Source organism: Pleurodeles waltl, chromosome 3_1 (assembly GCF_031143425.1).
Source record: "Pleurodeles waltl isolate 20211129_DDA chromosome 3_1, aPleWal1.hap1.20221129, whole genome shotgun sequence".
Classification (NCBI taxonomy): Eukaryota; Metazoa; Chordata; class Amphibia; order Caudata; family Salamandridae; genus Pleurodeles; species Pleurodeles waltl.
Window position 1 is genome coordinate 470,146,184 of NC_090440.1, and position 14,116 is coordinate 470,160,299.

The 14,116-nt window shown below is 44.2% G+C and overlaps 1 protein-coding gene and 1 long non-coding RNA gene across 4 annotated transcripts in view; both read left to right on the forward strand.

The window, feature by feature from the left end:
• SV2B (synaptic vesicle glycoprotein 2B) overlaps positions 1 to 14,116 on the forward strand; it is a 506,854-nt gene that overhangs the window by 383,296 nt on the left and 109,442 nt on the right. The gene's annotated exons all lie outside the window — the stretch shown is intronic.
• LOC138283215 (uncharacterized) lies at positions 5,997 to 7,507 on the forward strand. The gene is made up of 3 exons (XR_011201132.1): positions 5,997 to 6,046; positions 6,653 to 6,772; positions 7,478 to 7,507. It is a non-coding gene; the product is annotated as an uncharacterized lncRNA (long non-coding RNA).

The following is a 14,116-nucleotide window of genomic DNA, read 5'->3' on the forward strand; positions in this document are numbered from 1 at the left end:
GGATGATTCTTGGGGAACTCCACAGGGCAGGGAAAAAAGTTTGGAAAAAAACCTGTCCGGCCAACACTGATTTGATCCTTTCGGAAAGAAGGGATCCAAGTAAACTAAGTGCCTTGCCGTGCCGTGGATTTCTAGATGGGGAAGATGAGAAATGTAAAGTGAGGGGCCAACTGTGTCAAAAGCTGTGGATAGATCTATCATAAGTACCACATCCTCACCACTATCCACCACAGACCTGATGCAGTCTACAGCTGCCACCAGTGCAGAGTTAGTACTATGCTCACTTCTAAAGCCTGTTTAAGATGAATCCAAGAGCCTGGTGATATCAATAGGAGTTGCGAGAACCTTAGTAATATGTTTTTCAAGAATCTCAGCAGGTGTGGGCAACAAAGATATAAGGCAGTAATATTTGGGTTCCTTGGGATCAAGGGTAGTTTTTTTAAAGAGAGGAATGACTGTAGCTTCCTTCCATGCCTTTGGAAAACAACCAGACTGGATAACTGAGTTGAGCATTGACGTCAGGTGATTGGCAATAGTATAAGAAATCAAATGCAATAACTTTGAAAAACAGGGATTGATCGAGGATACTGAATAATTGTTATGAATAAGGGCTTCAACTTGAGGTGTAGAATGGTGGGTGGGAAAGGCAGGATGGTGGCATTGTTTGTCTCTAAAGCACAATCAACCAGGTCCATCTGAATATTAGTATTACTACCTGAAAATTCAGTGTAAAATTCACTTATTTTGGCATGGATAAAAGCTGACAATTTATCACAAAAAGCCTGAGAACCATCTAAGTTGACTGGATTCTTGAAACAGGTGAGCATATTAGCCATTTTAAACAGCTCTTTCAGAGGATTGTGAGAATTGTTAATTTTAGAAATAGAGTATTTGGATTTTGCCTCAAGAATAGCACATTTGTAGTGAAGGATTCAGGATTTACTCTTTAAAAGCATTACAACTTGCCCGCCATTTCCGTACTTGTCTACGGCACTTTTATTTTTAAATCCCAAGGTCATTTGAAAAACAGGGAGCAGTAGGTTTTTCTCTAAGATTAATTACAGCTTTTAAAGGGCCTATGGTGTCCAACGAATTGTTAAACCGTTCTGATTATTCAGCAGCAATCGGGTCCACGTCCTGATGAAGTATGGGGACCTGGCTGTTAACACTCTACACAGGTTTATATCCGAAACCTTTTCCAGGTACGACGCTTGAGGTTTAAAAGCTACGTTTTACTATGAGCTCTTGACCCGGGCACTAGAAGCAGACAGGGCAGCGGTCAGACCAACTTAGCTAAACTGACCTAAAGACATGAATTGTTAAAACGGATACCATTAAGACTATGGACAGCCATATAAGTCAGAGTATATACCAGTTGCATAAAACCAAAACTCGCCATGGTGTCAGTAAGCAGAGCAATGTCCTTGCAGAGAGATGCTTTAAGATGAAAGTTAAAGTCCCCAAAACATGAAATTAGACTTGAGCGGTAGAGGTTCTAACAAAGTATCTAATAACAGAGCAAAGCTTGCCCTTGGCCACAAAGGACGATAGACCAATATGCCTGAAAGGAATACCCTCCTTTTAGGTTACTCAACATGGCTTTCTTTGACGACAACCGGGACACCCTGGCTGCTGAGCTTTTTTCCAGGAAACCCCTAGCTCCCCGTACCACAGATCCCACACCTTCCACACAAGGACTAAGACAGAAATTTATTAAGCTAGAGAGGTTAAGAAAACAGGAACTAGCCCGTTGGTGGGACATTACCACTCTTAAACGCTACTTGGAAATTAAACAAGTACCTAGAGGTCTACGAGTGATTATATTCCCATCATTTGAAGACCTTGACCCTGACTTACTCGGGGAATGGGAACACCTTATCTCCTCTACCTCTTTCAGTATGATTAACATACTGATCAAACATTCGGACAGAAAACGTACCAAATTACTTCTAGACATCACATCTCTGGAGGAGGAGATTAAAAATCTCAACCTCCCAGAAGCAACGGACAAGAACTACACTATTATGAGGGAGATACTCACTGGTTACCAGTTATACATAAAAGATAAGAAAATGCGAAAACTTGTCAGAGATGACAATGATTACAAGAATGGCAGGATCTACACTTTTGCACGAAAGTTCGATCAGGTTAACAAGGAGTCTAACACTAGACCGACAAATATCTATACGCCTGCTGAGGCAATCACGGGCAGCTTATCAGATATCTCCAACATTTCGAGTGATTGCTCAGACCCACCTAGGGAAGGGTCTTCTACCAATATGACTCTACATAATACCACACAACAATCAAATTCTTTTTTAGAGGAACTTGGCAGATACAGAAAGGGACTTCGACAGAACTACAACAGATCAGGCACAAACATAGACCCACCCGCAGGGGGGGCAGGAAACACCGCAACAAACACCAGGGGGGGCATGACAACACGTTCCACCACGAAAACTCAGAGGCCATGAGTATTCTCTCCTTGCAGCCCACCCCTAGCATTTGTGAAGAAACAGTTCAGGTTATGAATCTTTCCAGTTTACAACTGTCTATGCACGAAATAAATGTCTTGAAAAAGGGTCTGGGCTTCTGTCCTTCTTCTAAACCTGATTACACCAACATACACATAGATCTCTTTAAATTCATACGTAACCTCAAACTTAAAAAGTTCTTCCACAACAAACCTGATACCAACAAAAATGCCCACACGGCACCACCTACTTGCAATCAAACCATTGGAGATCTTCAGGATATCCATACGGTTCTCTCCCTGGATAACACATCTTCACCATCACCTAGCTTTGATGAACTACTGGTTCAACTCAATGTTATACCCAACTTGGATGTCAACAGTGGGCTCAAACCCAATTCCATGTTTGTCCCCACGCTACCGCCAGACAATCACATTGACGTCTTCTACCAAGCCGTCAGTACGGAACTCTATAACCTAGAGGACAAAAGGAGCACACGCACCCACAGACCTTCCAACAATCTCAACTCCGAGGAACTGCGTGCGCTGCATAAACTCTCCATATGTCCAGATATAGTTATCAGGGAGGCTGACAAAGGGGGCAATGTCGTCGTCATGAACAGGAGTGACTATGTTGCAGAAATAGACAGACAACTCAATGACACCCAGGCCTACTCTCTACTACCAAATAACCCTCTTTCCAACATTACCAGCATGATCAAAAAGAAATTGACATTTTGGAGAAATCACTGTCTCCTGACTGACTTAGAATACAGATTTCTGTACATCGAGGCGCCCCGGGCTCCTTGTATATACATCTTACCAAAAGTCCATAAGCCAGGGGGCTTTCCTCCTGGCAGACCCATTATCTCAGGGATTGGTTCACCTACGGAACACATCTCTGAGTACATTGACTCCTTTCTCCAACCCTTGGTTCATAACCTTCCGTCCTACATACAGGACACCCGTGACTTGTTGTGTCAATTGGAAGACATTGATTGGTCAGAAGACTTTATGTTTGTCTGCCTCGACGTTAGTTCTCTTTACACATCCATCCCCCTGGAAAGGGGACTGGAAATGCTCCAACGTACGCTCAATACCCGAGATGCCACACTATTTGATCACACACGTATGCTGCTTGACCTCACACGGTTGGTACTAGAGAACAATGTATTCTTACATGATGGTAGATGGTACCGACAGTGTCAAGGTGTAGCCATGGGAGCTAAATTCTCCCCTTCATATGCCAATCTCTACATGGGTCAATTTGAGAAAAAACACCTATGGTCCAACTGCCCGCCTGATCTTACTGAACATATCCTGTATTGGGGTAGATATATTGATGATATTCTAGCTATCTGGACTGGCAATGTCTCGGATCTCAATATACTCATCAAACACCTTAACACCAATGATTTTAACTTAGTTTTCACTCACAAAATGGACACGACCAAAATCGAGTTCCTCGACTTGCTTTTGTACATCACCGACAACAAGATCATGTCTAGACTGTACAGGAAACCCACCGCCTGCAATTCTGTACTACATGCTCACAGCGCCCACCCCCTTTCACAGATTAGGGCCATCCCATACGGCGAAATGGTTAGAATTCGGCGCAACTGCACTGACAATGACATCTTTAAACAGGAGCTTAAGAACCTGACTTACCGTTTTCAAACTAGAGGGTATACCAACAAACTCATCTCGGCGGCCAGAAAACGTATATGTAACAAAAACCAACACGATTTACTGATTAAGAACCGCAAAGAACCAGTGGCTCAGGGTCTCTCCAACAGCAGACCGGTCTCTTTCATTACCCAATACAGCCCTGCAAGTAAGGATGTGCTACGTATTCTCAAGAAACATTGGCATCTGTTAAGGTTGGACACTTGCCTCAAAGACTCAATAGGAGGGTCTCCTACCATTGTACACAGCAGAGGTAGGACCCTTAGGAACATTCTGTGCCCGAGCTTTCTCTGTCCTACACCTCTGACACCATCCACAGGGTGGATTCCCGCGAAACCAAATGGTTTTTACAAATGTGGTTGCTGTATCTCTTGCCAACTAGCCCTTAACAAAACCACTTCCTTTTCCTACAACACCGTGACCACGCATCACATCAAGACTTTCATGAATTGCAACACGAAGTTCACTGTCTACTGTCTGATATGTGTATGTGGTCTGATCTATGTTGGCAGTTCAATACGCCCACTAAAAGAACGTATTCAGGAACATGTCAGAGCCATCAGGAATGCTAACATCAGCTATCCTATGGCTGTCCATTTCAACACATCGCACGGGGAGCAGGATCTCCTGAGCCTTAGATTCCATGGCATCACTCAAGTTCCCAATTCACCAAGATGGGGAGATAGAACCAGGGATCTACGTAGATGCGAATCTAAATGGATCATAAAGCTTCGCGCAGTTGAACTAGGCTTGAACACTGATCGTGAACTTCACTTTTTTCTCGCATGATTCGCCATTCCTCCTGTCTACAGTATACACATTAGCATTGCCTGTTTTCACTAATATTGTGCACTACTGTATTCCTTATTGGTACATGTATGTGCTTACACAAATTGTGTTAACTACTATACTTACTGTACTTCATGGTCTCTACTTCTTTAATTTGATTTTCCATTGCGCATGTACAGTACGTCCACATATACTGATTTGATTGTTGTAACTTGTCACTGCGACGCATGAGATTCGCTCACATACCGTTACCTAATATTTCCTAACTCTAGTAATACTGTGGACCACTGTTTACCATCTTAGTGCTATATACTTATCTCCTCACGACGACACATGTGAAGGGCTCTTACAACTATTACTAATATTTCCTAAACATTAACAATACTGTGAACTATTGTATATCCCATTAATAAACACATGTTTTTATGCAATGGGTGTGAACTGCTACACCCACTCACTACACTGAGAACACATTCAATACAAAGAACTATATAGTTTCTGTTTCTTTTCATTGTAACAAATATGAATGGCTCTTATACTGTTGACTAATATTTCCCAAACACTGTATAATACTGAGGACTACTGTATATCCCACTGATGTATACATGTTTCTATGCATATGGCTCAACTGTTGCACCTACCTACTACACTTCATTGCCTCTACCTCTTGTTGGTCTCATTTACCATCACAACTGTATAGTGCAGTAGTGTAACATTACACACCTATTATATCCTTGGACACAATCACACTGTCACTCTCATATGTCTTGATTCTATCCTCTTCTCCGGTTCTCCAGGCACCTTCTCGGTGCCCAGCATCAACAGAGTCACTGTCGAACCCTTACTAACGTTTCTACTGTTTATGCTTTTCCTATTATATGGTGTCACATTTTCTCCGATTTACATTCAAGATGGCCGTCGCTTTCACCCTTTCAGCCCAGTCACACCAAAGAGGGTCATCAGTGCAGCTTATTTAACTTAGTCCCTTTTCCATGTCAACTGGACCTCTGCCTCCTACTTAATCTACTAGTATTTCCCCTCGCAGATCATTACTCGATCTCGCGTTTACCGGTCAGCTCACCACTACGCTACTACTCGGTAAGTTCCCAACTCGCCTTCGCCACGCTCATCGTAACGCGGTCCTCACTGCCACTAGTTAACGCATTTTGCTAGATATTTCCTAAAAACGAGAATCGCTTCTATTACTCCATGTTTTAAGCGTTCCTTTCCCCCCTAATCACTCTAGTTATACCCACACCCCTACGCTCCTCTTCACGGGCAACAGTCACTTCAATGTGCTTATCACTTACCTCGCCTTACGATCGAGACTCGCACTTTATCCTTTCTCTCAGTGATTTTCTCACCGTTATTTAGTGCACGCCCTCGCCCCTGCGGTCATTTTTAATTAACTAGACTCACGTGTGTCGAGCCCTCACCAGCCGCTCACCACGATCCGGGTTATATTTTTTGCATTCTCCCAACCGTGACTTGTTCATTTTGAGGCCACTTACACCCCGATTCTGTGTCTCTATACCGGTATGACTCTTACTCAGACGCAACAAATAATTCTTTTTACCTTAAATCACCAATTACCAACCGCTTATTTAAACTGGATATTCATTCACCGGCTTTTACTGCGTTTACTCTTTTTTAAAATCCTGCCCTCGCTTTATATACCTATTTTCTTCCTTGTTACCACTTTAGGTCATTTTATAGGCTTATCAGGGCCTTCTCATATCTTCGATTTCATGCAAGCCTTTTACACACGCACCTGCAGCTGCCTGGCGCAGCCATACCTATTTCAGTTCTTTACCATTTACTCAGGTATGTTCTCACTGACCATTCTTATCTTTCTTCTATTTATATAGATTTTCCTTTCTCTCTAATCCAACTTTTCCTCACCTCTTTCCTTCTTATCGCCTTACCTTTACAATTTTCCCCACCTTTTTCCTTCTTATCACCTTACCTTTACATTTTTTAGCTCTCTACGTTTTCCCAACTATCCTGTCACACACGATTACTTATCCCATTCTATTTCTCTCTTTTTCTCTGATCCATCTCACTCACTTTCTCTCCAGCCCACCTATACTTCACTACTACACACCACCACCAAACCTACTTAAGCCTGCTGTCCCAGGTATGACTCTCACCCTTCTGTTATGCCCTCTGGGCTCACCGCCTTCATTACTGTTTCTTTTTTCTAAAACTTGCATTTAGCCGTATCTCCCCTTTATCTTTTCTACTTTCTCTCCTACATTTCTCGTAGACTTTTAAGTTTCCCCCTATTGCACAACAATTGCATGCTCACACTGCTTCAAATTGCATATACTCTATTACTCTCCAACATTTTGCTTTTATAGACCAACTTTAAAACTTGATCACGGTGCTGTTATTTGACCCCACTACCACTCACCTCTAAAGCCATGTTAATCACTTACTCACTTACACAATCAGAACGCTTTCTGGTTTCACACCAGATTCCAATACACACATATGTATCCAATGTTTGCTGTCATTACTTTATTACAGCCTTGATAAAGTCACTTGTGTGACGAAACACGTGTTGGCTGTATCTCCATGATGACTTAATGCTTTCTAAGCACCTACGAATAAAGACACCATCTGCAAACAGGATTTGAGACTCGTTTCAACTTTATACTTCCCTCTACTCTCGGAACCACACCAGGAATATCTTTTTCTGCCTTACTGTTGGACATTACTCTCTGTGTGCTGTGGCCAATGTTTTCCCATGCCTGAAAATGTATAAGCGTCACAAATTTGTAGATTACAAGTAAAAACCTTGCAGAAAGCGAATGTAAAAGGAGAAATATTTATTCTGATTGACTACTGCGAGTCCCCCTCCACATTTATTAGCACAATCCACCATGAGAATGGCATTTTCTGCTTGAAACGCCTCTGCTAAATCTGGACCAGAGTAGACTCGAGGCCATGTTTCCGTTATAAAAACACAGTCCAGTTTATAAGTCTGAATAAATTCCATGAATTCGAATTTATTCTGAGGACTAAACCTTCTCTCCTTTCCTCCTTCCGTCATTTAAAAACTCAGGCCCTCATTTACAACTTTTTGGCACAGGGAGGGCCGTAAGGCTCCTTGCTGCGCTACCCTGCGTCAAAAATAAAGGGCAGGAATGTGCCATATTAATGACATACAGCGCATTCCTGTCCTTTCTGCCTGTACGGGCACACAAATTGGTGCCTAGCGCCAATGCAAGCACCCTTCCACCATGGTGAAAGAGTGTCTGCGTTGTTGGCACAATTCTTTTTGTGCAGGAAGAGGCACCTTTCTGCACAAAAACAATCAATGGACAGGTTTTCCTTCTTTCTATGCGTGCTGCAGAATACAGCACACAGAGAGGAAAAAACGAGGAGAAATAAAGTTATTTCTCATTGTTACGCCTTATCTGTGAGCCGCACAGTTTTGACATATTCTCATGTTTAGAGATCCTTGTAAATTTGGGAATGTGTCAAAACCCATCGGTGTTCCATGGGAAAACCGACTGCAATACCCAATGAATGCCTCCCTGACCAAGAGTAAGGCAATGCAGCCCTTTCAGCTGCTTTGCCCTACTCCATAGCTATGAGGCCATGCAAGGCCAGGCAGAGTGGCTTTGCATGGCCACATAGATATAGTCGCGGCTCGCATGATGCAGAAGGGGCGGGCGGCGTGCAGGGGGAATGAGGGGGGGTATTAACAGGGGGAGGAGGTGGTTTAAATTAAAAATAATAAAATAATTAAAAAACACTTACCTCCTTCACCGCGTGCCGCTCTATCCGCTCCTCTGCAGGCACAGGCTCCCAGCCTGCCCTGCGCCAATCTTGACGCTGCTCAGGACAGCATCAGGATTGGCTGGGAGCACCCAGCCAGGGTGCTCCGAGGCAGACTGGGGCCTGTGCAGGCTCTCTCCAGCCCAGTGACTGTGTTGCTGGGCTGGAGAGAGCCCTGTGCGCATGTGTGTTTGGCAGGCCAGAGACGGCCGGCCAAACACACATACACTCTGAGGGGGATTGCGGGCAGTCCCCCTCATTGCTCATCACCCTCATGGCCTGCCCCATTTCCCCCAAAATGATAATAAACAAATGGAGGAGCCACCTCTGCATAGATATGACTGAGAGGCCTGCACCAGCAGAGCGTCATAAAAAGTGACGCTCCCGTGGGACAGACCTCCTGTAAATGAGGCCCTCAGCTTTTCCACATATTACTGAAAATATACTGTCTTACTGGCCTTTCTTTTTAAAATTTCTGTTCTCACATTCCTTCCTTTCTAGATCTAATTCTCTGATGAAGTCATATTGTATTATTTTTTTCTAATGTAAAGCACACAGATACCACCACAGATGGGTTAGAGAAAACTATAAAAAGATTTTATTCTCTGCCTTTTTCATCAGGAATGTTGTGAACAGCCATCGTTGGTGAAAGCTGGTAGATTTTTATGATTTAACTAAGGCAAATATTAAGGCAGACAATCCACCTATTACAGGGCGTTCCCTATTCAGGACTTCTTGAAACAAATACTAAGGGTTAATTGCAGCCCTCCAAGTGATCATCAGGTATGAGCTGCTGAATAGGGACCAGGGGATGAGGGAGAACAAAGCATACGTGGGGAGGATGTAAGGAGCGTACTGGATGCTGTAAATAATGTAGGGCAAATTAGTGCAGCCGGGGGTGCTGGAGTCAGGGTTCAGCAGAGCTAAGCAAAGGGGATTCAGAGCTTTACTGGAAAAAAGGGGCTCCAAACGGGATGGCTGGCAAGATGACCCAGTCTACTCTTTTTCCTGTATGATCATGGTTTCCCATTACCATGAACTGTGGCTCAAAAACAACAGTATAAACTTCTCACTTTGTGAAGCTTAAAAAATGCATGGTTGCAAGATGTATGACTTTATAGTTTAGCGCACCACTAACAAAATGTTTAAAGATTTTCAAAAGCAAAGAAATAGCAGACATTATTTGAGAATATGTTCAAATCCATTTTAAACACAGGGGCATATATCTCAAACCGCCAAAGACCATGTTGCAAAGGGTAGTGTGAGGGTAGGTAGTTGAGGTAGGCAGCCCTTATTGAACAGGTTGTCTTGTAAGCTCTCATTATTCTAATGAGACTACTGGATTTTGAGCGGCAGAATCGGCCGCGGTGTGGGAGACTAAGTCTAACCCACTGCGAGTGACGCTTGTCGCTCCAATCTGGGTTTTGCTCCAGCTAACTAGCAGTGTGCTCATCTCTACCCAAGGATAGGGATGACGGGGCAGCCGAGGGCATGACATACTTGGCTTCTCAGGGAAGTCGTGGTCACTCAGGTCCCATCCGTTTCTCTCATTTACGATTCACCCTCATATATAAATGACAAACAGAAGCAGTATATGTTTCAATAATGAGTTTAATAAAACAACTGATTCTTAGATAGCAAAGCGTGAGCTGCAATAACCAGGACGACACAACATGACAGTATTAAAATTGTGACGAGAAGAGTGAAGCATAAAAACAACGCTATCATATTGTCACTATAGTCAATAGACTAACTCCTACCTAGGCTATGATAGAGCACAGCATGTTAAGCTCTAATTCTGCCCTTCAGGTTCCCCTGGGAAGACATCATCCCCCATACCTGAGCAAAGGCCTGCGGTCTGCGTTAGCATCTGTAGCGAAGCAATCAGCATACAGTCGTGGTTCTCTGGCTGGAATCTCCCTCTAACATGTAAGAGACAAGGAGTGTTTTTATAACAACACAGCTGATGTTCTGAGAAAATGTCCCTACGTAAGGATGTGTGTTTTCTACGAATGTTGGAGACTAAACTTCTACCATGTTCACCGGCAATGTACAGTGCTGTAGCCTTGGAAGAAGCAGAGAGTGATCAAGAATGTCTGATTTGAGAACAAAATACTGGCCTAGTCAAAAACAGTTAGATAAACGGAAAATAAAACAAGACCGTAAAAATATTTATTGTAACAATAATAAAATGAAGCTGAATAAAATATATCTGGGTTAAAGTGCACAGCGGCCTACTATGTTAAAATAACGTGCATGGAGCTATGGCTAAAATGGCTACACAACAAGGTAGCTTGATGGACTGCCTTCTGTCATGGGGCCTTTAAATTAAATCCCTCCTTCTGCCTAAGTATCATTAAATATTGTGTTTATTTTAAACATGATCCTTCTCAGTCTTCTGATAAATGGAATACCTGGGCAGTGCTCAGTAAACTGTAGAAAAATATGTGGATGCTTGTAGGAAACTGGCACTTGTTGCAGTTACTCCCCACTTTTTGCCTGATATTGATGCTACTTGACTGAGCGTGTTCTGGAATCCTGCTAACTAGGCCCCAGCACCAGTGTTCTTTCCCTGAAAATTTACCATTGTTTCCACAATTGGCACACCCCTTGTAAAAGATACCAGTAGTACCAAGGGCACTGTGACCAGGGAAGATCCCTAAGGGCTGCAGCATGTGCTGTGCCACCCTAAGGGACCCCTCACCAAGCACATGCACACTGCCATTGCAGATTGTGTGTGTTGGTGGAGGGAAAATGTGAAGTCAAAATGGCATCCCCCTCAGGGTGTCATGCCCACACAACACTGCCTGTGGCATAGGTAAGTCACCCCTCTATCAGACCTTCCAGCCCTGAGGCAGGGTGTACTATACCAAGGTGAGGGCAGAGCTGCTGGAGCAATATGCCCTTACAGTGTCTAAGTCCATTCTTAGACATTGTAAGTGCAATGTGGCCCTGTTAAGTGTGTGGTCTGGGAGTTTGTCATTATGAACTCCACAGTTCCATAATGGCTTCACTGAATATAGGGAAGTTCGGTATCGAACTTCTCTGCACAATAAACCCCCACTGATTCCAGAGTGGGATTTATTGAAAAATACACACAGAGGGCATCTTAGAGATGACCCCTGTATTTGACCCAATCCTCTAGTGTAGGACTGACTGGTCTGTGCCAGCCGGCCTCTAGCAGACGAGCTTCTGACCCCATGTTGTGGGGGCCTTTGTGCTCTCTAAGGCCAGAAACAAAGCCTGCTCTCGGTGGATGTGCTTCCCACCTCCCCCTGCAGGAACTGTAACACCTGGCGGTGAGCCTCAAAGGCTCATGCCTTGTGTTACAGAGCCCCAGGACACTCCAGCTAGTGGAGATGTCCGCCCCCCCGGACAAAGCCCCATTTTTGGCAGCCAGTTCGGTGGGAAGCTTAGGAAAAACAAGGAGGAGTGACCACTTCAGCTTGGATCACCCCTAAGGTGTCCAGAGCTGAAGTGACCCCCTCCCTGCAGAATCCTCCAACTTGGTTTGGAGTACATTGACCAATAGGGATAGGAATGTTCCCCCTCCCCAAAGGGAGTGGACACAAGGAGGGTTTAGCCACCCTCAGGTAAAGTAGCCATTAGCTTCTGCCCTTTAATACCAGTAACGCACCTAAATCTTGTATTTAAAGGCTTCCCTGAACCCAGCTCCCCAGATTCCTAGTGACATACAAGAGGAAGAAGGACTGCTTAGCTGAAACCCCCAGAAGAGAAGAAGGAAGAAGACAACTGCCCTGGCCCCATCCCTACTGGCCTATCTCCTGCCTCAAAGAACCTGCAAAAGAACAGTGACACATCCAGCAGGACCAGCAACCTCTGCCAAGCTCCAGAGGACTGCTCTGCACCTAAAAGGACCAAGAACTCCTGGGGACAGTGGTCCTGTCTAAGAAAAACCAACAACGAAGGACTCCCACTTCACTCCGGATGCGTGTGTCCTGACCACTGCACTCGACACCCACCGCCTGTGTCCAGGTGGTCCACCCAGCTAGAGAGGGTCCTCAGGCGATAACGAGCAAGTGCCCACCCTGGGTTGGACTCTCCACCCCTCCACGACGATGCCTGCAGAGGGAATCCCAAGCACCAACCTGACCGCGAAGCCCCTGACAAAGATATCCGACGCCTAAAGACACACTGCACCCGCAGCCCCGAGGCCTTGGAAAAACCGACATCCGGTGCACCTACTTTCAGCATGTGGCCCTCCTCCCTGTCCAACTGGTGGTGTGCTCGAGACACCCCCCTGGACCTTGCCCGCAGCATCTGAGTAACCCACGGGGTCCTCTCCTAGACCAACATTGAAAACCTGACATCCTGTTTGCACCCTGCACCCGACCGCCCCTGTGCCACTGAGGGTGTGTTTTTGGTGCCTACTTGTGGCCCCTCCAGTGCTCGTCTAATCCCTCCTGGTCTGCCCTCCGAGTCACAGGCAGACCTGATTCGAGTATACCCCCTGTCTCCATAGGAGCTCACGTTAAATTTGCTCATCGTTGACCTCTGCACCTGGCCGGCCCGTGTTGCTGGTGGTGGGTGCTTGGGCTGAACTTGAACCCCAACCAGGGGACTTCCTAAAACCCAGAGACTGAAACTGTAAGTGTTGCACTTACCTGCAAAATTATCTAACAAATCTTCCCCCCAGGAACTGTTTCTGAAAATTGCACTTTGTCCATTTTAAAACAGATTCTTGCCAATAATTCACCTTATCGATTTCAAACAAAATACTGCTGATACATGTGTGAAATATGAATCTATTGAATAACTTATCTGCAACCTCAATCTTGTGGTTCTAAAAATAAATTAAGAAAATATATTTTTTTTATATAAAAACCATTGGTCTGGAGTTAAGTCATTGAGTGCGTGCTTCTTCTATTGTCTATGTGTGTACAACAAATGCTTTGCACTTCCCTCTGATAAGCCTAACTGCTCGACCACACTTCCAAAAAAGAGAGCATTAGTATTATCTACCTTAGCCTCTGTTAAGCCTTTGGGGAACCCTTGGACTCTGTGCACATTATATTTCACTTTGATATAGTATATACAGAGCAAGAGTCCTACAACGCTCTACTGCTATTTAGTTACAAATACTCAAGGGCCAGGAAAGGAAGAATCCTGAACTTTAATCTCAGTCAAGACCATTAAGAAAGCATGCACAGCAAACCTTTTCTATTTCTCAGTATTCTGAAATGCATTAAATTAAAAGTATCATTATAAAAGCAAAAGTTAGTTAGATAAGGTGATTAGCATAAGGCCAAAATCATAATAATGCAAAATTAAATTCCATGTGTCTTCCAATATTTAAACATGCAAAGGCACACCTGGCAATCAATCAAATTAGCAATAGTAAATAGGCCTAAATACTGAAAT